Here is a 26,896-nt window from a genome sequence, read left to right on the forward strand (position 1 = left end):
GTGGATGCATTACCAGAACAATTTAAAACATCAACCAGATCTGACTGCTATTCCAACTTTAACAAAAACAATTTTAATTTGCAATTTCATGTGACAGAAGGGCATAATACCAAATTCTGTGAATCTTGTTTAAATATATAAATAAAATCTGATTTACCATACAGACTTTTTTATATAGGGTATTCTGCATGCTTATGGATCTTGCATCAATAAAAAAAAGTGTTTTTATAAAGGTATAAATAGAGATGGGCTGCTCAGATTCGAGATTTTGGGTTCAGAGTGAAACCGAGTCATGACTTGGTTCCTCAAACCAAAATCAGATCTGAAGACGAGGCAAAACATAATTTCTGGGAAAATGTTGGATCTTGTGAGTTTTGGATTGATATCTTCTATATATAACCCTCCCTCATGTTCTCATCTGCCATTTCACAACAGACAGCGTGTAGGGAAAATCGCATTTAAACTAGACTACAGCATTAGACAGGGTGCAAGGGGCAGAGTTAAGAATAGAATAGCTGTGAATGATTATAATTTATTTTAATTCAGTTTAGTTATCCAGAGATCAGTGAGGTAGAATACTTTGCAGAAAAAAAATTCATATATAGTACTATATAGAGTTAGACATCATTCTGAACTAACTAGTATTTAGTGAAAAAAACAGTGTGCTTTTGCTATATCTAATATATATAAGCCTAGTGGCATGTGTTAGTCTGAGTGTGTGTGTAAAAAAAAAAAAAACAAGCTGCAGCGCCACCTGCTGGGTGGAGTTATACTCTGACCTACTAAATTCTTAGTGTGTGTGGGAAAAAAAACTCAGAAAAGGCTGAAATTTGGTATACTAAGATGTTTTTCATTTGTTAATTTAATTTGTTAATTGTTAAAAGTGTTTATAAAGATTTAAAAAAAATATATATATATTTATTGAAGGAGAAGTGACAGTTGGGAGTGGTTGGTGGTTGCCAGGGGTGACAGTGGGAAGTGGTTGGTGGTTGCCGGGGGTGACAGTTGGGAGTGGTTGGTGGTTGTCGGGGGTGACAGTTGGGAGTGGTTGGTGGTTGCCGGGGGTGACAGAGCGAGAGGAGTGTGATACTCAGGACCGCTGAGAGAGATCCCTGTGTCTGGATAGACATCTGGATAGATGTGGCGATAAAGATGAAGGATGAGGTGATGGAAAAAAATGATGACGTGGTGATATGTGGACAAAACCACGCTAAAAAAGGGCGCTTGCGTCGGGAAGTAACGCTCTTCCCTTGAGGAGGCCTGGGCTAGGCCCAAATGCATGACAAGAATTTTTAACACCTTAAGTAGCTTGATTTGACTAGAATGCATGAGTATCATGCATGGGTTAACATGTATGACTATAAGTATCAGAACCCAAAAAACTATTAGCTTCATTTCTTTTCAAGTTTTTATAGTGAAAGTAATTCTTGCGTGGGGCAGTGACATATTATGTGGGAAACAACAGTGTGTTTTTGCGTATTAGCAGCAGAACCCCCCCAAAAAACTGCTATATTCTAAAAAAAAATCTATTTTAACAATACTAGTTGTTAAGGAGCTAAGGATCATTCAGTGACATCAATATTAAGAACATTTTGAAAAAAAAGAGTCTGTTTGCTACTTTGCTCATGAGCGTTCCTGCAGCAGAACCCTCCAAATAACACTATATTCTAAACTTTTTTCTGTTTTTCAATAATTGGAAATCTATCTACTTTTCTAAATATCTACTCATGCTACTGTCTATCTAATGAACTCTGCTTCTTACTGCCTCTTTACTCTCTGTTGAAGTTGAATAATTGAAGGAAGTCGGCTAAATTGATTAATGTTGGTTTATCATGCGATTGCGATTAGTACACTACGTCTGATAACGCAATCGCACAGGTAAACAACACACACACATTCACATTTACATTTGTAAATAGTGCACATTTACTAAAGTTCCAATCCACATTAATTTATTAATAAATAAATTAGGGATTATTTATACATAGAAAATATCACAGTAAAGGTAATTGTGGTTCAGGTCCTCAGAAAAGTATGGAGTTTGGTCTCATATTAATCCATATTTTAGAAGCAGAAATTCGGTGTCAACAGAAAAGCGATCGCACAAAGCAATCGCTAGTTATGAATAGTATGAGATTAATTCACAAAAGCACTCTGTTTATGGGTCACTTTAAACTGATTTTTCGGCAGGAAGACACATATGCAACAGTTGGAGTAAGTTGCCACCACCTTTGGAAAGAGGAACAAATGAACTGACCTATGACCAGCAGTCTACTGGAACATCGTAAACCCTGGATCATTGAAAAACTTTCTTAGTGTTTTCTGTGTATATTTGTGACATCATCATTATTTTTTTAAACCAAACAGTATGTAAACTGGCCTCTGGTAAAGGAACAGTCTCTGCCACAAGTCTTCGGCAGTCCTCTTTACCATGGGGTTGTGCAAGGTGAGAGTTCCAGTCCCACTACCATTGCGTTTTCAGGTCACCTGAATGCCCTGTCCCCCAGGGACACAGTCACCTTTGGCTCCAAACACCACTGGTCTTCCAGCATCAAAAAAAGAAGACCCACCCTTTCAGGGTGTCCAGAATCAACCTTACTATGTCAGATACTGCATTTAACTAAGCCAAAAGAACAAATCGAGATTGTCATTATAATTTTAAAATGCATGTAAATACATTTTGCACACTGCTGTGCCAAAAGGCATTGTATATTTTATTAAACGGCCATGCAGTTTTGCCAAAATTGGTAAAAATTTGGACAGTTGTGAAGAGATCATTAGAAAATAAACTGTAAATGATTGGAATATTAATGCTATAAATAGTATTATAGGAGCAAAACAGCCCAAAAATCATATAATATTACCTATTTTTCACAATTTGTAATTAAATCCAGATCCAAAACGAAAACCAAAATCTTTCAGGATTCTTGGGCAAAATGCGTTACAAAACTAAAACACAAAGAAGTTTTAGAACCATAAACACACTCAAAACCAAAACATGGGGGTCAGCACACATGTATACTTATAAAGAGCAGCATCATCAACATAATTTAACCCTGTATGTCATTTCATAATGTCAATATTTTACTTAATTTGTTCCTACATCTATGAGTATGTTACAACTCTTCCTGTGTTTTGTATCTAGCAGCAGTACCTTATACCACCAGAGGTGCTGCTGTTCTGTTCCTAAACTCTTCAGCATGCCTGAAGGAGTTAATCTTCTTGCCTGAGGCCTAATTAGAACTGCACCTGTCACACTGCTTTAAATACCTGCCTCAAGCTGTGCTCTGTGCAGTTCATCCCGTTTGTTCCTGGCTGCTGCTAACCTGCTCCTGTGTTATTTGATATATACCCTGCTGGACTGAACTTCTGTGTATGACCCCTGCCTGTACCTTGGACCTTGCCTGCTTGCCTGAGACCCCAAATCATTTGCCTGTACCTTGGACCTTGCCTGCTTGCCTGAGACCCCGAATCATTTGCCTGTACCTTGGACCACGCTGATTTGCCTGTTGCCCTGACCTTTTGGCCTGACTTCTGGACCTTGATTATTTGCTTGTGTCAGTTACTTTGCCTGGACTCTGTTTGCTTCCTGGACAGACTTTTGCATCCTGGAACTGGGTAACTCACCACTCTTATCCCTGCATTCAAACTACATTAGCATTCTGTGGAACCTGTTATTTCTGTGTACCTTTCTGCCACACCTGTTCATGTTTATGTTGGGAGTTATACCTGTTTATGAAAACCTGCATGTTCATTGAACTGAACCCTTGCTTATATATTTTGCTGGAATAAAGACATTTGTATTATACTTCCGTGGCTGCTTGCTGAGTTTACTAGGAATTGTAACATGATGAACTGCCATACAATCTAGGCCTGCTGACTGCACGCCCTCTGCTTAGTCCTGGGATTCCTAGTATTTTTGTATTGAACTCTGTGTTTGGCTATTGAGACCATGTCACTTAATCCCCAACTACAAATACTGCAGATGGACATTATTCAGCTCCGCTATCAAATCATAGAGGTATCCACTCTACTCCAAGAACTGCTTGAAATCCTTCCTGCTGCTGTGTTAAGTAGTTTCAACACTAATTCTGATTTTAAAGCAACAAACTCCTCTGGTGAAAGCATGCAGACCGCAGAGAATCTTCCCAGAACTTTTTCTGACAGTGGTGCTGCATCTATGGTACTGTCTGCGGTCCCTACCTTTAGGGATTCTAAACGCCCAAGCTACCTGCATCCCCATCTCACTGAGGAGGAACGATGGCGCAGAAGGATTGGTAAACTATGCCTCTACTGTGCCAGTGGCGAACATTTCTTACAAGGCTGTCCGCTCCGCAGACCACAACATGCTATGGAGCAGCCTTCAGTTTGCTCCTCTCCAAACCCTGGATTGTTCTGCACGTCACCTCCTGTTGCTTTACTTCAGCCTAATCTGCCAGTTCCAGTTGCTGCCTGTCCTGCGGTGCCAGTTCCAGTTGCCGCCTGTCCTGCGGTGCCAGTTCCAGTTGCCGCCTGTCCTGCGGTGCCAGTTTCAGTTGCCGCCTGTCCTGCGGTGCCAGTTCCAGTTGCCGCCTGTCCTGCGGTGCCAGTTCCAGCTGCCGCCTGTCCTGTGGTGCCAGTTCCAGCTACCACCAGCACTGAGTCTCCTGCCGCTGTGTCCGGTCCTGAGTCCGCTGTGTCCGGTCCTGAGTACGTTGTATCCGGTCCTGAGTCTGCTATGTCTGGTCCTGAGTCCGCTGACTCTACTCCCGAGTCTTCAGCCGCTGCCTCTACTCTAGAGTCTTCAGCTGCTGCCTCTACTCCCGAGTCTTCAGCTCCATGGGGGGCGCTACCCTTAAAGTCTGCTCCAGAGGGGGCGCTGCCCTTAAAGACTGTCAAAGAGGGGGCACATTTGCCTGTACCTAGGACCTTGCCTGCTTCCCTGAGCCCCCGAATCATTTGCCTGTACCTTGGACCACGCTGTTTTGCCTGTTGCCCTGACCTTTTGGCCTGACTTCTGGACCTTGATTATTTGCTTGTGTCAGTTACTTTGCCTGGACTCTGTTTGCTTCCTGGACAGACTTTTGCATCCTGGAACTGGGTAACTCACCATTCTTATCCCTGCATTCAAACTACATTAGCATTCTGTGGAACCTGTTATTTCTGTGTACCTTCCTGCCACACCTGTTCATGTTTATGTTGGGTGTTATACCTGTTTATGAAAACCTGCATGTTCATTGAACTGAACCCTTGCTTATATATTTTGCTGGACTAAAGACATTTGTATTATACTTCCGTGGCTGCTTGCTGAGTTTACTAGGAATTGTAAAGAGTAAACATATAAATTAATTTGATGATAATTATATAATTTATATAATGATGTATTTTGCTAGACTGTACAATCTAACTGGTAATTCTCAAACCAAAATAAGTAGACACAAGTATTATGGTTACATTTAGAATACAGTGCTCCATATAAAAGATGAGTCACAATAGCATACAGATCCCATTGCTCCTCTCATAATTTCAGACATGCATGGAAGCATGCACTATTCATCTTGTGTAACCAAAACTAATAACAAAAAATACTAGGGATGTGCACCGGCCACTTTTCGTGTTTTGGGTTTTGGGTTCTGATTACCTTAAGGTTTTGGGTTCTAATGGGTTTTGCCAAAACACCCCCCTCAAGGTTTTGGGTTTTGGGTTTTGGGTTCTGATTTTTTTCTAAAAAGCATAAAAACTGATAAAATCTAGTTTTTTTTTGTTTGTTTTCACTCCTCAATAACATTCATTTTCACTCATTTCCAGTCTATTCTGAACACCTCACACCTCACAATATTGTTTTTAGGCCAAAAGGTTGCGCCGAGGTAGCTGGATGACTTAGCTAAGCGACACAAGTGGGCGGCACAAACACGTGGCCCATCTAGGAGTGGCACTGCAGTGGCAGACAGGATGGCAGTTTCAAAAACTAGGCCCCAAAGAGCACATAATGCCAAAAAAAGAGGTGCAAGATGGAATTGTCCTTGGGCCCTCCCACCCACCCTTATGTTGGTGAAATAGGACATGCGCACTTTAACAAACCAATCATTTCAGCGACAGGGCCTACAAAACTGTGGCTGAACTGATTGGTTCGTTTGGACCCCCACAAAACGAGCTGGCAAAGAAAAAAAAGAGGTGCAAGATGGAATTGTCCTTGGGCCCTCCCACCCACCCTTATGTTGCGGAAAAAGGACATGCACACTTTAACAAACCAATCATTTCAGCGACAGGGCCTGCCAAACTACTGTGGCTGAAATGATTGGTTTGTTTGGGCCCCCACACAAAAAAAGCTATTCATCTCTCCCTGTACAAAGTAAACTGGCTCTACTGAGGCAAGATGTCATCCTCATCCTCATCCTCTGATTCCTCGCCCCCTTCAGTGTGTACTTCCTCATCCTCACACATTATCAATTCGTCCCCGCTGGACTCCACAATCACAGGTCCCTCTGTAGTCTCTGGAGGCCATTGCTGGTCTTGATGGAAGAATTGATAATTCATTTTTATGAACATAATCTTCTCAACATTTTGCGGAAGCAACCTCCTTCGCCGCTCCCTGACCAGGTTCCCCGCTGCACTAAAAACTCTTTCGGAGTACACACTGGAGGGGGGACAACTCAGGTAAAAGTAATCCTCCACCATTTTTTCAATGGTGACAGCATCCAATGCAGCGACAGTAGACATGTCAGGAATGGTTGGCAGGTCCTTTAGTCAGGACCAGATGTTCTCTGCATCCCCGCCAGCGGGTCGTTTATTAAATCTCAGCTGTTTCCTCGCAGCCACAGGTGTGGAAGAAAATGAAGGAGGAGCTGTTGCCATGCCACGGTCCTCTTCAGATGACAATCTACTGACCAGCAGGTCTTTGCACCGCTGTAGACTTGTGTGCGCCGGAAACAGAGACACAACATACGCTTTAAACTGAGGATCGAGCACGGTGGCCAGAATGTATTCCTCTGATTTTAAAAGAGTGACCACCCTCAGATCCTGGCAAAGCGTACGAAGGGCTTCATCCACAAGAGCTTCATGCTTTGTGGAATCGCAATGGTTTACCAGCTCCTCCCTCACTTTCTCTAGCTGCTTCTGCAACAGCCTGATCAGGGGAATCACCTGACTCAAGCTGGCAGTGTCGGAACTGACTTCGCGTGTGGCAAGTTCAAACGGCTGGAGAACCTTGCACAACACGGAAATCAGTCTCCACTGCGCTTGACTCAGGAGCATCACCACGCCTTTGCCTATGTCGTAGATGGCTGTGTAGGCTTGAATGGCCTTTTGCTGCTCCTCCATCCTCTGCAGCATATAGAGGGTGGAGTTCCAGCGCGTCACAACCTCTTGTTTGAGGTGATGGCAGGGCAGGTTCAGGTGTTTTTGATGCTGCTCCAGTCTTCGGTAGGCAAGCATATTCTGCACACCCCTGTCACTTTTCAGATAATGCTGCACCACCAAATTTATTGTATGGCTAAAACATGGCACGTGCTGGAAATTGCCCATATGTAATGCCCGCACAATGTTACTGGCGTTGTCCGACACCACAAATCCCCAGGAGAGTGTAAGTGGGGTAAGCCACTGCGAGATTATTTCCCTCAGTTTCTCTAAGAGGTTGTCAGCGTTGTGCCTCTTACTGAAACCGGTGATACACAACGTTGCCTGCCTTGGAACGAGCAGGCGTTTCGGAGATGCTGCTACTGATGCTGCTGCTGCTGTTGCTGCGGAAGGTGATGCATCTACCCAGTGGGCTGTCACAGTCATATAGTCCTTAGTTTGCTCTGAACCACTTGTCCACATGTCCGTGGTTAAGTGGACAGTGGGTACAACCGCATATTTCAGAGCACTGATGACACTTTTTCGTACTTCTCTGTACATCCCAGGTATCGCCCGCCTAGTGAAGTGGAATCTAGACGGGATTTGGTACCAGGGACACAATACCTCCATCAACTGTCTAAATCCCACTCCACTGATGGCGGACACCGGAAGCACGTCTAACACCAACATAGCTGTCAAGCCCGCAGTTATCCGCTTTGCAATAGGATGACTGCTGTCGTACTTCGTGCTCATGACAAACGACTGTTGTACGGTCAATTCCTTTGTGAAAGACGTAGCGGTCTTACGACTTCCCCTCTGGGAAGATGACAGACTCCCAGCAGCAACAGCAGCAGCGGCAGTAGTAGGCGTAGCGCTACAGGATCCTCCGGAAGAATCCCGGATTGAAGAGGACTCAGTTATGCCGGTGATAAGGCCTGCAGGACTATCTCCGATCCAGATTGAGGAGGAAATTGACAAGGAGGGTGTTGCTGGTGTGGATACAACGGGACCAAGGGATTTAGGTGTCCCTGGACTGCTGACGGTCCTAGTCACAGTTCCTGAACTAAACACTGAATTATGAAGGGCCTTCAGGTGATGTAAAAGGGAGGGTGTCCCTAGGTGGCCAAGATCCTTACCCCTGCTTATTGCAGCTTCACATAAGCTACATATGGCAATACAATTGTTGTCGGGATTGGGATAGAAATAATTCCAGCCCGAAGAGGTCTTCTGCCCAGGCATGACGATGGGCTTTTTTGTCCCATGGACAACAACTGTTACCCCCCCTGGTGCCTCATTTAAGATAACCACATCAGCATCCTCCTCGTCAAGTTCCTCCTCAGCGCCAGCTACATCAATATCCTCCTCCCGATGTACAACATTGACACCTTCATTAGCCAAATCTGTAACTGCACTGTGGGTGATCCTTCCAGCATATGCAGATGGCGTGCTGCAAATGGTGGAATGAGCCACCTCTTCCGTACAGTGATGGGAAGGTCAGGCTTCGCAACCACCAACGCCCTTGGACTCTCCTTGGGGATTTGTGATGCCATCTCTTTAAAAGTCAGAGTTGTTTGCCGTGTTGTTGATGACAGCTTAACTCTCTTAAATTTTATAGAGGGGGGGAGTAGGAGGGCTTAGATCCTTGGGTGAAGCTGAACCACTAGTCATGAACACGGGCCAGGGCCTAAGCCGTTCCTTGCCACTCCATGTCGTAAATGGCATATTGGCAAGTTTATGTTTCTCCTCAGATTATTTTAATTTCTTTTTTTTTGATCATTTTAGTGACCTTTGGCTCTTTGGATTTTACATGCCCTCTACTATGAAATTGGGCATCGGCCTTGGCAGACGACGCTGATGGCATTTCATCATCTATGTCATGACTAGTGGCAGCAGCTTCAGCATTAGGAGCAAGTGGTTCTTGATCTTTCCCTACTTTATCCTCCAAATTTTTGTTCTCCATTATATGCAGCACAAGAGAGCGTACCCCTAAACCACACACATTCGGTAAAGCCTTTAAAAATTATATACGGCACAGGAGAGTATTAAAGTAATTCTATAGTTTTAAAATAAGCATTGCCCAATCAATTGTATATGTTTCCATAGCACATGGTGGTTTATTTTAGCAGATGTAAATAATCAACAATTCAATACATTATTATATTATGATAAAGTACAGTACAGCACAGCCAATACCAAAAGTTACATGCATACATACCGCTGCAATCGCTTCGCTTTCATGGGTCCCAATGGAACAGTGTATCTGTTAGATAACTGTGGTCAGAGTAGCCTGACCCTGGTGGGGGATGCAGCTAATATATACAGTCAGTGTTTCATTGTGAACAATAGAGATGACGTAGCTTGCTTCCATAGGTCCAGGCACAGGGTGGCTTCAGGGTAAACAGTCCATAGGCTGATTCAATCTAAGGAATCCAAAGGAGGGGGTCGTCTCTCCAGGGGGTCTGCTCCTTTCATAGCCAGCATCATACAAAGGATTATTCCCTAATACCAATAACTAAAGTATGCAATGTGCGATCTCTTCGCCGACTGCACCGGACAGCTGCTGATGATTAGGGCTTCAATATGATATCAGGCATGACACCTTTCCTATAACCTAAACCTTTAATAACACTAAAATGTACATATAATCATATTATATAAACTAATAATAAACCAAATGCTATCTGCTCATAAATTACAGTGTAACGGAACCAATATGAATTGTATAAATAACTATGGGGGGTATTCAATAAGCCTTGATTTCGCGATTCCGATAATATTTAACGCGTTTTCGCGTTAGCATAGAGTGCACACAATTCAATTCCCCTTATTTTACGCGTTTAAGTCGGAAATAAACATGTTATGCAAAATCTTACCAAGCCCATAGAACAAGTGCAGGCAGGCTATTCAATTGTAAATTTTGGCTTTAACGCATGTCCAACAAAATCGCGTTTAGTCATTTTTTCGATCGCACCATTGAAGGTCTTTTAAAAGCGTTAATGATTCCTTTAATGTCCAAACTTATTTTAATATGGGGCTTTTTTGATAATATTATACTCATTAAACTTCTCTAACTTGATAATTGTGTAATAAAAATAACTTTAATCCCATGAAAATAAAAAAGTTTGTAAAATGATATTTAAATACACCCCCTTTAGAAAAAAGCAAATGGTATAGTCCACTGGATTAAAATTAAAAACATTAGTTTCATTTCTCATTCAACTGACCTGAGAGAAAATATTAAAGAGGAGACTGAGACAACTGTTTGGTTCTGTATATCTAAAATTTATATCTAGCAGATAGTTAAGGATTTTTATTTCTATAAAATTGTTAATATCTAGCATTATTTATAGTTAAAAACTGTTAATAGTTTAATATCTAGCAGTATGTATAGTTAATGATTTATATTTCTATAAAACTGTTAATAGTTTAATATCTAGCAGTATTTATACTGCTAGGTAGTTAATTAATAATAATAATAATAATAATAATAATAATAGTTAATTAATACTTTAATTAATACTTACATTTATTTATTTTTTTATATTTTTTTATAAGAAATTTACAAAGGCATTAGTAATGGAGCCATTTTCAACAAACGTTTGGCAGTTTATGTATGCAGCATGTATTGATGAATGTGCACATGCTGGTTTGCTTGTTGAGGGAGAGGAAAGAAATACTTTGGAAATAGAGGAGAATGTAGATGTGCATGTGGCTGCAAGTGAGGGAGAGAATGCTGTGGCTCCATTACTAGATGCAAGGGTTCGGGTCCCACGGCCCCGTCTGTACCGCACACATCGGTTACTTGATGGGGTCCCTGAGGATGAGGTGATAAGATTATATCGCCTATCCTCAGTTGCAATTTATTCTTTATATGACCTCCTTAAAGAGGACCTGGAACCAACAGTCCCCACAAACCATGCTGTGCCTGGATTGGCAAAGCTGCTTGGGGCATTGCATTTTTTAGCGTCGGGAACCTTTCAACCGACATTGTCCGTAATTGCGGGTTTCTCCCAACCCACATTTTCACGGAGTTTGTTCCAGGTCCTTAAAGCCATGAAAAAACATACTAGGGAATTTATTAAATTCCCACAGTCTGAATTAGAATGGCAGGAGGTCAAATCCAATTTTTATAGTGTGGCATGTATGCCAAATGTCCTGGGTGCAATAGATTGCACCCATGTGGCACTCACACCTCCGCACAGAATGGAAGAGAGCTTTCGAAACCGAAAGCACTTCCATTCCATGAATGTGCAGATGGTGTGTGATGCCAGAAAAAAAATCCTAAATGTTTGTGTTGGCTTCCCTGGTTCCTCTCATGATTCTTTTATTTTGCAGAATTCAGGAGTGTTCAAGAGGTTTGAGGAGGGAGATTTTCCTCATGGATGGCTCCTGGGTAAGTTATATCTAGGTAATCGCTATTAATAATTATTTCTAAAATGAGAAGAGCACTAATAAAAAAAATTTTTTTTTTTAATAGGTGATGCAGGATATGGGAGCCAGCCCTGGTTGCTCACTCCAGTGTCCAATCCAATTTCTGATGCTGAAAAAAGGTACCAAGCGGCACATATAGCCACCAGAGGTGTAATTGAGCGTACCTTTGGGCTACTTAAGAGCCGGTTCCGCTGTTTGGACAGGTCCGGCGGTGCGCTTCTGTACTCACCATCAAAAGTTTGCCTTATTGTTATTGCTTGCAGCATTCTGCACAATATCTGTTTGGCAAATAATTTGGAGGTAGAGATAGATCCTGCTGTTTTACAGGATCAAGACCTTTCTTCAGTCACAGCATTTGGTCGGGAAACAGGAACTCGTGAGCGCCAGCGTTTAATTTTGCATTTTTTCTCATGTAAGTGTAAATTTTGTAATGTCATAATTTTTTTTTATAAATATAAATTAATTAATAAGTAATAGTTTATTTTTTTTTTTTATTTTTTTTTCAGGACTTCAAATTATTTAGTGGGAGATAGCTCCAACAATCGTTGTTCGGCGTTCGATTAAAGGATTTTTATATATATATATATATGTTTTTATTTGAAAATATGTTTTAATGTTAATAACTGTTAGTTAAGATAAAAGGATCCAGCAACTGAATTTTAAAGACCGAGGCCATGAAACTTTTCAAGAGCCAGCTTCTTGGACAGGTGGGTGTCATCATATGTAAACTGCACCATGCTATGTTCTGTGTGATGTAACCTTATGTAAAGTATCACTACTGACACATAATCACACTGAAATTACATTTTTTTCTCTTTTCCTTTCTCCAAAATGTACCTGTCACACCCATTTCACTGTGGATTGCAGACTGGATTGGATGGAATTGGATTCTGGATTGCATGGAATATTGGCCCACTTCTATTGTTTGTTTTTTGTTAAATATAATGTATACTATTTAAATACCACCAAAAACCTAAATTATAAGAGAAATGTTTGTTTGTATCCCAAAAAATTAATCACTCTTTAAAATGTATTAATAGATTTTTTCTAACCAAATTGATGTGTTGAACAAGTATTTATATTTCTATTATATTGTACAACAATCTTTCTAGATTATAATAATGAAACTCACATGTTTTAAACAAAACTATAACATCTTTTAATAATTTACATATTTTCTTTGCGCAATAAAATTTATATATCACAATTTAATTTCTGTGGTCTTTGCTTTTCTCCAGTTTCTTGTATTTTTCATAGTAGTTCTTCTATCCTCTTCAGTTGGCTGTGAATTAATTAAAAGTGTTTAATTTTTTTTTTTAAAAACCATAATACAGTTGAATAAAAATTGCAACATTAGCATCATTAACAATCAATCCTCTATTTTAATTTTCGTTAGGATTAAGTATTATCTTTAAAAAAAACACTGATAATATTTCTGGACCTTTTTGGGCGCTGTTATCAATAACATTTTACATTTAATTTTTTTTTACAATGAATGTTACAATTGTTAAAAACATTAACATATAAAAACAATTTAATATGCATTTATATCTCAATAACATACCGTGTTTAATTATAGGCAAAACTAAGTTCTTGTCGTTACTTCTTCTTTGGTATAACTTCATGATTTGTAGCATAGACCATTAGATGATTATAGCATCTTTTGTCTAAGGGATTTAAACAGAAAAAAAAAATATATATAATACCTAATATAAAATGTAACATAATCAGATTAATTTTAACACAAATATTTCACTACCATTGTTAAATATTCTTCCAGTAATTGAAGGATTACGTGCATTTTTCCATTGTAACTGTGTATTTTCAACTAAAAAAAAAATACATACATATAGGCATTCATATACACATATATCTATATATCTATATACACATACATATATATATGTACAAATGTGTGTGTATATATATGTATAAAAATAAATTAGAAGACAGGGGGCGCCACACAGTGCAATTATAAGCGATACATTGTCGTATTCATCCAGAGATATATAATTCCCGTACCAGATATTCAAAGTAATCGAGCCAATGATTTATATGATGAATTCCTTCTGATGGCACCACGAATAACCTGGTAATAAAGGTAATCCTGGATAGTAGATATCGCCTCCTGACATAGGGCAAGATGAACAGCTGTAAACTAAAATACAAGCCACAATGGTGTGATACCGTAAATGAACCAGACCAATATGCTTAAAAAGACGTCTAGATTGTCGCCGGCTGGTACCTTCCTCATCTGCAGACAGGTGTTGAATGACTGGGGAGCTGCCTACAGAATTTAAGTATTGGTCAGTTTTTATATCTGCCCTTCACAAGCGCTCTATTGGAAGTTTTGGGTATATATATCTCTCTATCTCTCTCTATGTATGTATGTATGTATGTATGTATATATATATATATATATATATATATATATATATGAAATGTATATATTTATGAATTTTTAAAAATATGCAAATACATACCTTTTTACATGTAAGGTTCATTGTGATCATCAAAATGAAATATTCCAAAATCTTCAAACGTTGAGAACTTGTAAAACTTGTTGCTCCATATTTATCAACAGATCAATTATATCTTCTATTTCTAAAAAAAAATAAAAAAAATTAGAGAAATATATTGTTACTAAAATGTTGTTATTTAATATTAAATATGACCATAGATTGGGTTAGTGAACTTACTAAATATTGAAGTATTAGATAATAAAAAAAATAGATAGACATTTGACTTACGTTGGGGGTAGATTGCATCACTGGATCCTCTGATGATGAAGATGATAGTAGTCTTCTTCGTGCAGATTGCAATTCTTCTGGGCTTGGCCTTGCAGACTGCACTGTCAAATCCAAGGGTATCTCTGGGGTCCTTAAGCTGCTTATAGCACTTTGTGGTTGGCCTGTTTGAGGGATGGTTCCTGAAACATTAAACTCTGGAAAATTTACCGAAAGGTTTTCCAAAAGCCTTCTTGAGCGCATTTCTTCATTTAAACTTTGAAGGTTGGTGGCTATGAGGATATTGGCTGCTGCAGTGTGTTGTTGGTTCTGCGAAATGTGGTCTAGAGTATTGGAAATTCTTCCAATACTCACTTCGGTTCTTTCTTGGGAGGCTAAGATTCCGGAAAGAATAGTGGCAATGTCTCGATTTGTGTTTATCTGTAATTGCCTCTGTTTCGACATTTCCTCAGTAAGTCCAACAATGGCATCTTTGATTCTTCTCATGTTGTCTTCCATTGTTCTCCGAAACACTTCCTGGGAGTTTTCCATTTCTCTTGCAAGTGTTGTAATTCTAGGAAAACTAGATGTTGAAGGTGCACTTTCCCCACGTTGTATTCTAGATTGTGAAGTGTCTTCCAAACGCTGAAATGTTTGTGTCAGGCGCCGCTCGGCGGCCGCCCGCCCGTCCACACAGAGCGTCTGGTTGCCTAGCAACCAGACGCGTAACTTCCCCTTCCGCCGGCCAGCTCAGATCTAGAAGCGTCCCCGTTGCTAGGCAACGGGACGCTGCATGAAGAGAGCGCTACGGCGCTGCAGGATGACTAGCGCTACGGCGCTACAGCTATGACAGCACTACTAGTGCTGATGGCATTGGCTAGCAGCACTATTTAAGTCCCTCTGACCTCACCTCCTGTGCCAGAGTTTCAGGTCCTTTCCTGTCCTCCAGCGTTCCAGTGTTCCTGTGTTTATCTGTTTCCTGACCCTTGCCTTCCTCCAGTTTATTGCCGTTTGCCTGTGACCATTGTGACCCGGATTGCCTTGACTACCCCTTTTGGATCTCCCTTTTGTACCTCGCTGTCAGAACGTTATCTACCCGGCTTGATTCACACCCCGTTCGGATTCTCCTTGTGTACCTGCATTGCCCGCACCGTTGCCGAACCTGCCTGTCTGACATTCCTCTCGTGCTTCGCTATCTGACTCGTGGAAGGACCGCGACCTGCGTGTTTCCTGCAGCTAAGTCCATACCTCCTTGCGGGGGTCCCTGGTGAACACCAGGGGCACGTTAGACTCCGCGCCTTCCTCCGAGTAGTGCCAACGATAGCAGGTACGCTACACTAGTCGTGACAGTAAACTCTGGCGATGACTACCGAGGGAACGGGGGAACCCTCAGCCCGGGACCTTCTCATTCATTTGGCTCAGCGAGTAGAACAGCAAGAAGCAGCCCAAGCACATCTCCTACAATGTGTTCAAGGTATCGCTACACGCTTCAATGCCTTACAAGGCTCCCTGCCTGCTGCTCCTGCCATTACCACCGCCCCAGGGGCGTCCTCTAGTGTGGTTACTGTATCCACTGCAACTTCTGGCATGCGTATCCCCACGCCTGAAAAATACGATGGAGATCCCAAGAAATGCAGGGGTTTCTTGAACCAGTGCTCCATCCAGTTTGAGTGCAATGCAGGAGCATTTCCTTCAGAGCGAACGAAGGTGGCGTTTATGATCTCCTTCCTGAGTGGTCAAGCACTAGCCTGGGCTTCGCCTTTGTGGGAGAATGGAGACCCTCTTCTTAATAACACCGGCTCCTTTATTGAAGCTTTCAGGAGAGTCTTCGATGACCCTGGGAGAGTAGCCTCTGCTGCCACCAGCTTGCTGAACCTGCGTCAAGGCAACTTATCTGTTGGGCAATATGCCATCCAGTTCCGGACCTTAGCGTCAGAGCTGAAATGGAACAACGAGGCGCTGGTCGCAACTTTTTGGCAAGGTCTAATCGACCGTATTAAGGACGAACTAATTTCTCGGGCTCTTCCCTCTGATCTTGATACCCTAATTGCGCTATGTATTAAAGTAGACCTACGTTATCAAGAACGCACCCAGGAACGTCCTGTCTCTAAGCGGGTGGTTCCTCGTCTGGCTCCTCAATTTCAAAACCCAGTTTTGCCTATGGATGAACCCATGCAAGTAGGACGTTCCCGTTTATCCCCAGAAGAAAGAGAGAGGCGCTTCAGGCAGCGTCTCTGCCTTTACTGTGGCGATTCCGGACATGTTCTCAAGGTCTGTCCTAAGAGACCGGGAAACCCGTCCTCCTAAACGGTAGCAGGGAGGCCGGTTTAGGAGTATCCACAGTTGCTCCCTACTCAAAAAACACCCCTGAGCTTCTTATGGCAGTCACCCTGAGCACCCCTAGAGGTCCCTTGTCCACCACGGCCTTTGTGGATTCCGGCTCCTCCGGGAACTTCATTTCTGCCACTCTCATTGCTGGGCTTCAAATTCCAACTCTCCCCTTGCCTCAATCATTATCATTAACAGCAGTGGATCGGAACCGTGTCAGCAGTGGCTCCATCTCCTTCATCACTTCACCTATTCGGTTAATGGTTGGAGCCCTCCATAGCGAGATGATTCAGTTGTTGGTGTTGCCAAAATCCATCAATCCCATTATCTTGGGGCTTCCATGGCTACGAAGACACTCTCCGCAGATGGATTGGGATCGAGCTCAGGTTACTCGTTGGGGTACAGAATGTCATCATAGATTTCTACCTAGTGTTCTGCCTCCTGGTTCCCAAGTTGTTGCTCAGTCCACGGTTACGGAAGTTAGCCTTCCAGCTGCATACACTGACTTCCAAGATGTATTCAGTAAAACGGAGGCCGAGTTATTACCTCCCCATCGGCCCTGGGATTGTTCCATCACTTTGCTTCCCGATCAACCTATACCCAAGGGGCGAACTTATCCTCTTTCTCACCCAGAGACCCTGGCAATGTCCCAATATATCAAGGAGAATCTGGAACGTGGTTTTATTCGCAAGTCTACCTCTCCTGCTGGGGCTGGATTCTTCTTTGTCAAGAAAAAAGATGGGTCTCTGCGCCCATGCATTGACTATAGACCCCTGAATCGTATTACCATCAAGAATTGGTACCCGTTACCTCTTATCTCCGACCTATTTGACAGAATCAGCGGGGCTCAAGTGTTTACTAAATTAGACCTACGAGGGGCCTACAACCTCATTCGTATAAAAAAGGGTGACGAGTGGAAGACCGCCTTCAATACGAGGGATGGTCATTTTGAATACCTGGTAATGCCCTTCGGTTTTTGCAATGCCCCTGCCATCTTCCAGAATTTCGTTAATGACATCTTTCAAGATCTGTTGTACACTTCCGTAGTCGTTTATCTAGACGACATTCTAGTGTTTTCTAAAGACTTGAGCTCTCATCAAGAACAAGTGAGGGAGGTCTTACGAAGACTGCGCAAATATCATCTTTATTGCAAATTGGAAAAATGTGTTTTTGAAGTTCTCCAAGTGTCCTTCCTTGGGTTCATTGTGTCCGGCTCCGGGTTACAGATGGATCCCACCAAGGTGTCATCCATCTTGAATTGGCCTCAACCGCAGGGTCTTAAAAGTATCCAAAGATTCATTGGATTCGCCAATTATTATCGACAGTTCATCCAAGATTTCTCTTCCATCATTGCTCCAATTACAGCATTAACTAGGAGATCTGCCAATCCAAAGATATGGTCTCCAGAAGCTGTTTCTGCCTTTACTACTCTGAAGAAAGCCTTTTCCTCGGCCTCTGTGCTCTCTCAGCTGGATCAACAGCGACCTTTCTTTGTGGAGGTAGACGCCTCTTCAATAGGCATTGGAGCCGTGTTATTCCAAAAAACACCTTCAGGTACCCATTCTCCATGCGGGTTCTTCTCCAGACGATTTCTTCCCAACGAGATTAATTATGGAATCGGAGACAAGGAGCTTCTCGCTATTAAAGCAGCTTTGGAGGAATGGCGGCACCTATTAGAGGGAGCCCTATATCCGGTTACCATCTTTACAGACCACCGAAATTTGACATTCATTCGGGAAGCTCGCTGTCTGAATCCTCGGCAGGCCCGCTGGGCATCATTCTTTGCTCGCTTCAACATGATTCTTACCTTCTGTCCAGGTGCTAAGAATGGGCGGGCAGACGCTCTATCTCGTTCTTTTGATGATACAGACCGCTTGAATCCATCGATTCCTCATTGCATTATTGACCCTTCGGACATCATTGCTATTACCAATACTGTGAAGGATGCTCCGCCCACAGGACGATCATTTGTGGAAGCACAATTACGACTCAAGGTATTGCGTTGGGCCCATTCGTCCTGTATCGCGGGTCACGCTGGCATAAAGAAGACCACATTCCTTCTCTGCCGTCGTTTCTGGTGGCCTACCATACGCGCTGATATACGGGACTTTATTGCAGCATGTACCATTTGTGCCCAACACAAAACTTCCAGGAAGGTTCCTGCTGGGTTGCTCCAGCCCCTAGCTACGCCTGATGCTCCCTGGGAGAGTATAGCCATGGATTTTATTACTGACCTTCCCTGCAGTTCTGGATTCAATACCATCTGGGTTGTCATTGACCGATTTTCTAAAATGGTGCATTTTATTCCTCTTTCAGGTCTACCTTCAGCCAGTCTCTTAGCCGACACATTTATCAAGGAGATCTTCAGACTTCATGGTTGCCCTAAGGAAATTATCTCTGACAGGGGAGTGCAATTCATCTCCCGGTTCTGGAGGGCTTTCTGTAAAAAACTGGGTACGGAGTTAAAATTCTCATCGGGATATCACCCCCAGACCAATGGTCAGACCGAGCGGATCAACCAGGATTTAGAGACTTTTCTCCGTTGCTTTACCGCTGATAATCAAAGCAGATGGTCACAATTCCTTCCCTGGGCAGAATTCTCACACAATCACCATGTCCATGAATCTACCGGGTTTTCTCCATTCTTTATTGTGACCGGGATGCATCCTATTATCCCAGATCCATTTCCCAATTCTTCCTCCTCTGTTCCAGCGGTGGACTCACTCTATCGAGAATTCTCTATCATTTGGGCCACAACCAAAGCAGCTCTGCAAAAGGCATCACAACACCATAAGATCTTTGCAGATCGCCACCGAAGAGCTACTCCCCTATTGAAGGTAGGGGATCAAGTATGGCTTTCCACTAAAGATTTAAAACTCAAAGTACAATCTATGAAAATGGCTCCACGTTTTATTGGTCCTTACATCATCTCATAAGTTATTAATCCAGTGTGTGTTAAACTAAAGCTACCGGCTTCTTTACGATGTCATAATACTTTTCATGTGTCCCTACTCCGGCCATTGGTGCTTAACAGGTTCTTTGTACCTCCATCTCGACCTCCTCCTGTTCAAACCTCCTCTGGAACAGAGTTTGAGATCAGCCGGATTCTGGATGTCCGCATTCGCTACGGGCAACAACAGTTCCTTGTGCACTGGAAGGGATTTGGCCCGGAAGAAAGATCTTGGGTGGATAAACCGGACCTTCACGCTCCTCAGTTACTCAAGAGATTCCTCCAAACAAGGGGAGAAGGAGGAGGGCATACTGTCAGGCGCCGCTCGGCGGACGCCCGCCCGTCCACACAGAGCGTCTGGTTGCCTAGCAACCAGACGCGTAACTTCCCCTTCCGCCCGGCCGGCCAGCTCAGATCTAGAAGCGTCCCCGTTGCTAGGCAACGGGACGCTGCATGAAGAGAGCGCTACGGCACTGCAGGATGACTAGCGCTACGGCGCTACAGCTATGACAGCACTACTAGTGCTGAGGGCATTGGCTAGCAGCACTATTTAAGTCCCTCTGACCTCACCTCCTGTGCCAGAGTTTCAGGTCCTTTCCTGTCCTCCAGCGTTCCAGTGTTCCTGTGTTTATCTGTTTCCTGACCCTTGCCTTCCTCCAGTTTATTGCCGTTTGCCTGTGACCATTGTGACCCGGATTGCCTTGACTACCCCTTTTGGATCTCCCTTTTGTACCTCGCTGTCAGAACGTTATCTACCCGGCTTGATTCACACCCCGTTCGGATTCTCCTTGTGTACCTGTATTGCCCGCACCGTTGCCGAACCTGCCTGTCTGACATTCCTCTCGTGCTTCGCTATCTGACTCGTGGAAGGACCGCGACCTGCGTGTTTCCTGCAGCTAAGTCCATACCTCCTTGCGGGGGTCCCTGGTGAACACCAGGGGCACGTTAGACTCCGCGCCTTCCTCCGAGTAGTGCCAACGATAGCAGGTACGCTACGCTACACTAGTCGTGACAGTTTGCTGGAGGGCCTCAAAAGCTGTGGTTGTTGTTGTAGCTATTTTGAAAGAAAAAAAAATATATATACACATACATACATATAGAAACTCACAACTATTTATTTAGAAACATGCTATATTGTTTGACATTATAAAAAATATAATTATAACTCTACACTTACGCTGAACCACAGGAATTTCTGGTGAAAATGATAAAGAACCAGACTGATGGGAGTTTTCTGATTCTGGGAAAAAAAAAAATTACATTTTTTTATGACGTTAGTTACATTTGTATGTATAATAAGGTCAGTATGAACTTGGCACTTTGTATTAATGATGGAAACTTACTGGTAGATACACAAAACGTTTGATTTATATCCTAAATGACCAGGGCCCTCTTACCAACTATTTGGGCCCCCGGGTAAAGACATGCACCTGGGCCCATATACGTCTGAGGCAGCGCAAGAAAAAAAAAAAAAAAAAAGAGAAAAAAACCCCACAAACTTACCTTTAGGACAGCTGACGATCCGGCTACCTCCCTGTTCTCCTCCTCCTTCACATTCCGCAATGCTTGACTGGCGGGCATTATGACGTGTCACCCAAAATGCACTGCCAGCGCCACACGGAGGAGGACAACAGGGAGGGAGCCAGATCGCCAGCTGTCCTAAAGTTAAAAATATTTTTCTTGTACTGCTTCGGAAAGACTTACCTGGCCTGCAGGGCCCCCGGCCACCTGCCCATTGTGGCCAATGTGAAAGAAGCCCCTGTAAACGACTAGACCTATATACCTTTAATCAGTGGCCTATGATGAATTTTATAAATAGTAGCTAAGTTAAAAAAAATTTCCAAAGAAAATTTTTACTTACCATTTCTAGCAAAATCACATGTTTCTGTATCCTCAATAGGGGTTACATCACTGTCTGCAGCTTTTGCCTCTTGTTGCTTCTCTCTCAGGTTTTCTAAGGATAAACAATAAAATATGTTGCTATTATTATCTAATTGTAAATGATTTATTTCCTCATCAACAGATTATTTTAACCTAATGACAATTTGAAATATTTAACAAATAAACAAAAAAAAAAGGCTTTGCAATGTTGAATGTAGAATGTATATTGGACTATCATTCACCTGCAACGGATTCCGAAATGTTCTGTAATGACGCCAATTCTGTCCTTGAACTACATGGTTGCTCTTAAAATGCAGTCTCTGAAACATAAAACAATGTTAAAAATTTGGCCAAAAATCCGATTTTAATAAATTTAAGATTTTTTTATATATTTTTTTTAAAACCAACCTCTTCTTCTTTTTTTTGTGATTTTAGTCACCGTAGAAATTGATGATACACTCATTCGTTTTCTTGGGATTTCTGTTTGAAATTGCTTTGTTTTAGATTATTACAAGACATAGATATATTTTTGTAAAAAAATAAAAAAAAATATTTTCATAAATACCTGTTGTCGCACGCGATCCTTTTTTCTTAGAGAGTAGGATGTCTTTGTGTGTTTGAACTACACAAAAAACAAAATTTAAATGGTTTTTAGATATTGATTGATGACATACACATATTTTTAAAACAAAAATTGCCCCGACACTCTTCAAAATTGCCCCATGACTAATGTTTGGGCAAAAAAAAATAATGCCTGATTCATTAACCATTTACCTATATAAACTGCTAATTTTGGTCACTCGGCCAAAATAATGTTACAATGAAAGGGCTGCAAAATATTATTATGTTTTCCAAAAAAATAAAATACTGACGTTTTTCACGTAACACACAAATATCATCTGTGTACAAATAAGCTCTCAAAAATTAGTGCAACAGGAAAAAACAGGCAGTATTTAACTTATGTGCAAAACAGAATACTGACTTGCACACCTTGCATTGTTGCATGTTTTTGTCCAGGATACTTAAATAACGTTTCTAAACTTACGATCCTTAATGAATCATGGGCCATGTCATTAAATAGATTAGAATTAAATTATAAAAAAAATATAGGGTTCAAGACCAAACTCCTCCTTTATATGCCTTCTTTCACAGGATCATATATATATATATATATATATATATATATATACACACAACTGACTTAACACATACATCGATAAACACACACATGTGTGTGTACATATATTAAAATATATACACATACATACTATGGTGTAAGAGACAAGAAAACAAACACACACATACACAAAAAAATGTGCACGTTTTAGACCATAAGAACAGTATATTAAAGATAGGCGTGTATATATAAGAGTGATTATTAAGATAAAAATGGATCAATATCTACAATTTAACCGCTATGGCTATATTTATCCATTTATATGTTAATAAACACGCTTATATATACATGTCTAGCTTTAATATACTTTTTTTTATGTTCTAAAACATTCACATGTTTTGGTGTATGTGTGTGTTTGTTTTCTTGTCTCTTACACCATAGTATGTATGTGTATATATTTTAATATATGTACACACACACCTAAAAAATAAAGATATCTATATATAATCATATGCACACATTCACAACCATCTGTTTAATGTTTATTCATTCATCTATATCAAAAATATAATTAAAATGGGTATATTTTAGATAAAGAGAAATGAGTATACATAAAACAGTGTTGATTGAGAATGTGTGCATATAAAAACTATAAATATATTTGATTTACATTGAAAAAAGTTTGGGCTGCATGATATACACACACCAAAATCCTATGTTATTATTGTCAAGGTGGGGTTCATCTACATATTGCTTTGTATGTATACAAATTTCAATCGACAGCTGTGTGTACATTGTAAAATAAATTTGGAATATAAACACAAATGTACAGTAACAATAACCATGGGCAATGATATCATATGATTTTCGTTTGAGAATATATTTTGGACATGAGATATGTGTGTGTGTGTGTGTGTGTGTGTGTGTGTGTGTGTGTGTTGGTATGTGTGTGTTTGTATGTATGTGTGTGTGTACATGTGTGTGACTGGTAAAATATATTCAAACAAAAAACACTTACCAACTTGGCTGGCAGCTGTGTCAGGACGTCCTTTTGAGCTTTTCTTAGATGGCCGCTTGGAAGTTGATTCTCTACAATTAAATTTAACAGTGTTAAAATTAAAATTATTTAAAAAATTAATAAAAACTAAAACAAAATTAATTTACACTTCCTCATACATATAAACATATATACATACCTTCTGATAAATATGTTGAAGGTTCCTCTGTGTCCACAGCACCTTCCACACCTTCCACGAGTACAGGATCCAGGACCTCAGACAGCCTCACTTCCCAGGGTTTCATGGTGATATTTGCAGGTTTCCCACCACCAGTTCCTTTTGCATGCCTCTTGGACGCAGCCATCTTCTTCTTTACAATCCGCTTACAGTCCCGGAAACGTTTCCTGCAATGCTCAATAGATTTTGGAACTTGCCCACAAGAAGTCACCTTGTCAGAGATCTGAAGCCAGATCTGGTTCCTCTGCTGATGACTTGTGACATGTGCCCGTTTACCATAAAGAACATCATAGTTAGTTACTATCGTGTCCACCAGGATGTTGTTCTGCTGCTCAGAGAAACGAGGTGCTCTGGTGATGTTACTACCACCTTCCTCAGGATCATCACCATCATCTTCTTCAGCCACTGTAGATTGCTGCGAGGGTCTGGAAGCCACTTTTTTAAGGAATCTCTGTCTTCTTCTTTCTTGTGCTCGCTCTCTTTCTTCTGTTTCATGCTGCCACTCTTCTCCACTGCTGATATCTTCTTCATCCAGGTGTACCTGTTCAGGAATATTTTCCCTATGCTCCCTAGACATACGGATATATGTATGCTATGTAGCTGCTATGTAGCTGAAATAAATAAAAGTAATGCTGGAACTAAAAAGTAACTAAACTTTTATTTAATTGTGATTATTGCACACTTTTTCTGTATGCAGTATATTGATGTCTGCTATTAAATAAAATGTGTGGTGTTGTGTAGTGTTTGATTTAGTGTGTGGTGTTAGTACTGTGTAAAAATATAACTTACTATAATGTAATGCAAAATGTAAGGCAAAATATAATGTAATGCAATGTAAATAATGTGAAAATAATGAATAAAGGTATATAAAGATGCAAAAAGTACAATCCAGAAGCTCACAAAACCAGAGGGTCTCAGGAATCAGCCACCAGCATCGAAATCTCTGCAAAATGGCACTTTGTAAAACAAAGTTGTTGTTTTTTATAGAAATGTGGGCGGGAAATCGTGAACGACGGGAAAAGGGTAAAAAAAAAAAAAGCACTTCGTACAAGTCGGATATTACGCGATAAGGGGCTGGGTTAGGTATTACAATTGAATACCGTCATTTCCGGGAAGTTGATTTTTTGCGATGTCCGCGGTTCCGCGTATTCGCAATATATTACCGAATACGCGGACAATTGAATACCCCCCTAAATGTTGTAATGCTATTGTGTGCGTGCGTATTTTACCGTGCGATCGCATCACGCCACGTGTTACCTGGCGTACGCTTCGCAATACGCACGGCAAAACAATATTAAACCAATATACTTTCGTTCATCCAATTATACGACTTCAACAGTCCACCCTTTGATAGTATAATAAACTATCACCTTAAAGATGTTATATGCAGGATCTCAGTACCACGTTTCATTGTTATGTAATACAAATCCCCCTTGGTGTATGACCACGCTGTTTGTAGATCTAAACAAGTTATCATAAGAGAGAGTCTTAATCCTCTAAACGATTTCTTCTTTTACTATAAACCGTACACTTCTGGAGCTTGGAGATAACCTTTTGTATGCCCTTCAAGGGTGCAATAAAACACTTAATGCATTATTTGGAAAGGTACAAGGTACAATAGAACATGTATCAGCTATACAGAATTCTCTACTACAGTTCTTCAAGTTTAACAGGTTCTTCTGTCCAACGCATGTCTTTAAGCTCAGAATACATTTAAACACTTCATGTTCATCAATAGCATCATCATATGTCTATCAATAATGTCATATACAATCTCCTTCAGCTTGTGTTAATATACACTTCTAATAATGTCATCAGTTCTTTTCATCAACACTTGTGGGCGGGCTATTGTCTGTTCGTTCTTCCCAGTCTCCCAATACTCAGATTTAACAGTGATCGGCTTGCAAAGCATTGGGAGACTTCAGACTAAGGGACCTAGGTGTCCTACTTTTTCCCTTAGTGACCTCCCGCCTATAGTTCGGGTACCTCAAGAATATTTAGTGGAAAGAGAACTAATCCTACTTGATATAATCACTGAGGCACGGGTGAGCATGCCCAGCACTTTGTTTGGTCTAAAACCTTACCCTCCCAAGAATGATAATCATTCTCAAGGATGCCTGCTCAAGTCCGAATATTACTGGACTGGCATCGCTGGGTGTATCTCTTTTCTAACCATGGGGTCGCCGTACTTACGGACGTAATGCTACTCAGACAATAGCCCCTCGCACTTTCTCCAAGCTTTCTAAATTTTCCTTTACCCCTGAATTGAATAGAGTAATTGGCTGGACTGATTATGCTACTAACTTCTTCCTCCCCAATACCTCCTTATCATTACCTGAACCAGTCTCTGTCACCTGCTAATAATCAAAAGAATTAACCGCCCTGAGAAGAGAATGAAATGAGAGAACACAAAACAGGAAAAACTACAACTTCATGCTGGACAACAGTCTTAGCCTTTGGCTCAGGTGCTACTAACTGCATTCGAGGCCTTCCAGTACAGACTCATGAGTGCCCTTGGACCCTTCTCTGAGTGTTGGCCCCTCTGCAGTGGGTGGAATGGGCACCAGTGTGTCTCTGCTACCCTGGAAGCCGTGATGCTGGTAGCCTACACCTGGTACCTGTCTGTCAAATAACCTAAGCTTAAGAAATTTCTGCTCCACAACTTACTCTCCCGATCCAACATCCTGACAGTTAGTGTGACTTTTCAGGAAACAGTGTTTTGGACGTTCTTTGTTGCTGTCTCACTATTTACCTTCTCTCAAGATCTAACATAGCCTCCCAGTTACAATCTCATCTCACGAGGGGTCAAGAACATTTCAAAAACTGACAGGTTAGGAGTCTGCCCAGGGGTGATCTTTTGGTAGCGGGAAAGGACTAGTGGCCGAAGCTATCAGTCACTTCAATCAAGTTTCAA

At 41.4% G+C, this 26,896-nt stretch overlaps 2 long non-coding RNA genes across 3 annotated transcripts; one reads left to right on the forward strand and one right to left on the reverse strand.

Annotated features, from left to right (window-relative positions):
* Positions 1-11,465: 11,465 nt before the first annotated feature.
* On the forward strand, positions 11,466-12,745 carry LOC142140240 (uncharacterized). Its single transcript, XR_012688352.1, has 3 exons — positions 11,466-11,707; positions 11,792-12,452; positions 12,613-12,745. It is a non-coding gene; the product is annotated as an uncharacterized LOC142140240 (long non-coding RNA).
* Positions 12,746-13,504: 759 nt separating this feature from the next.
* Positions 13,505-14,778, reverse strand: LOC142140241 (uncharacterized). Of its 2 annotated transcripts, XR_012688354.1 has the most exons (3): positions 14,496-14,778; positions 14,229-14,349; positions 13,505-13,573 (listed from the first exon to the last, which is right to left on the reverse strand). It is a non-coding gene; the product is annotated as an uncharacterized LOC142140241 (long non-coding RNA). The 2 variants fall into 2 exon arrangements; XR_012688353.1 differs by lacking the exons at positions 14,229-14,349; positions 14,496-14,778 and adding an exon at positions 13,768-13,892.
* Between the last annotated feature and the right edge of the window lie 12,118 nt (positions 14,779-26,896).

This window comes from Mixophyes fleayi, chromosome 2 (genome assembly GCF_038048845.1).
Source record: "Mixophyes fleayi isolate aMixFle1 chromosome 2, aMixFle1.hap1, whole genome shotgun sequence".
In the NCBI taxonomy this organism is placed as follows: domain Eukaryota; kingdom Metazoa; phylum Chordata; class Amphibia; order Anura; family Limnodynastidae; genus Mixophyes; species Mixophyes fleayi.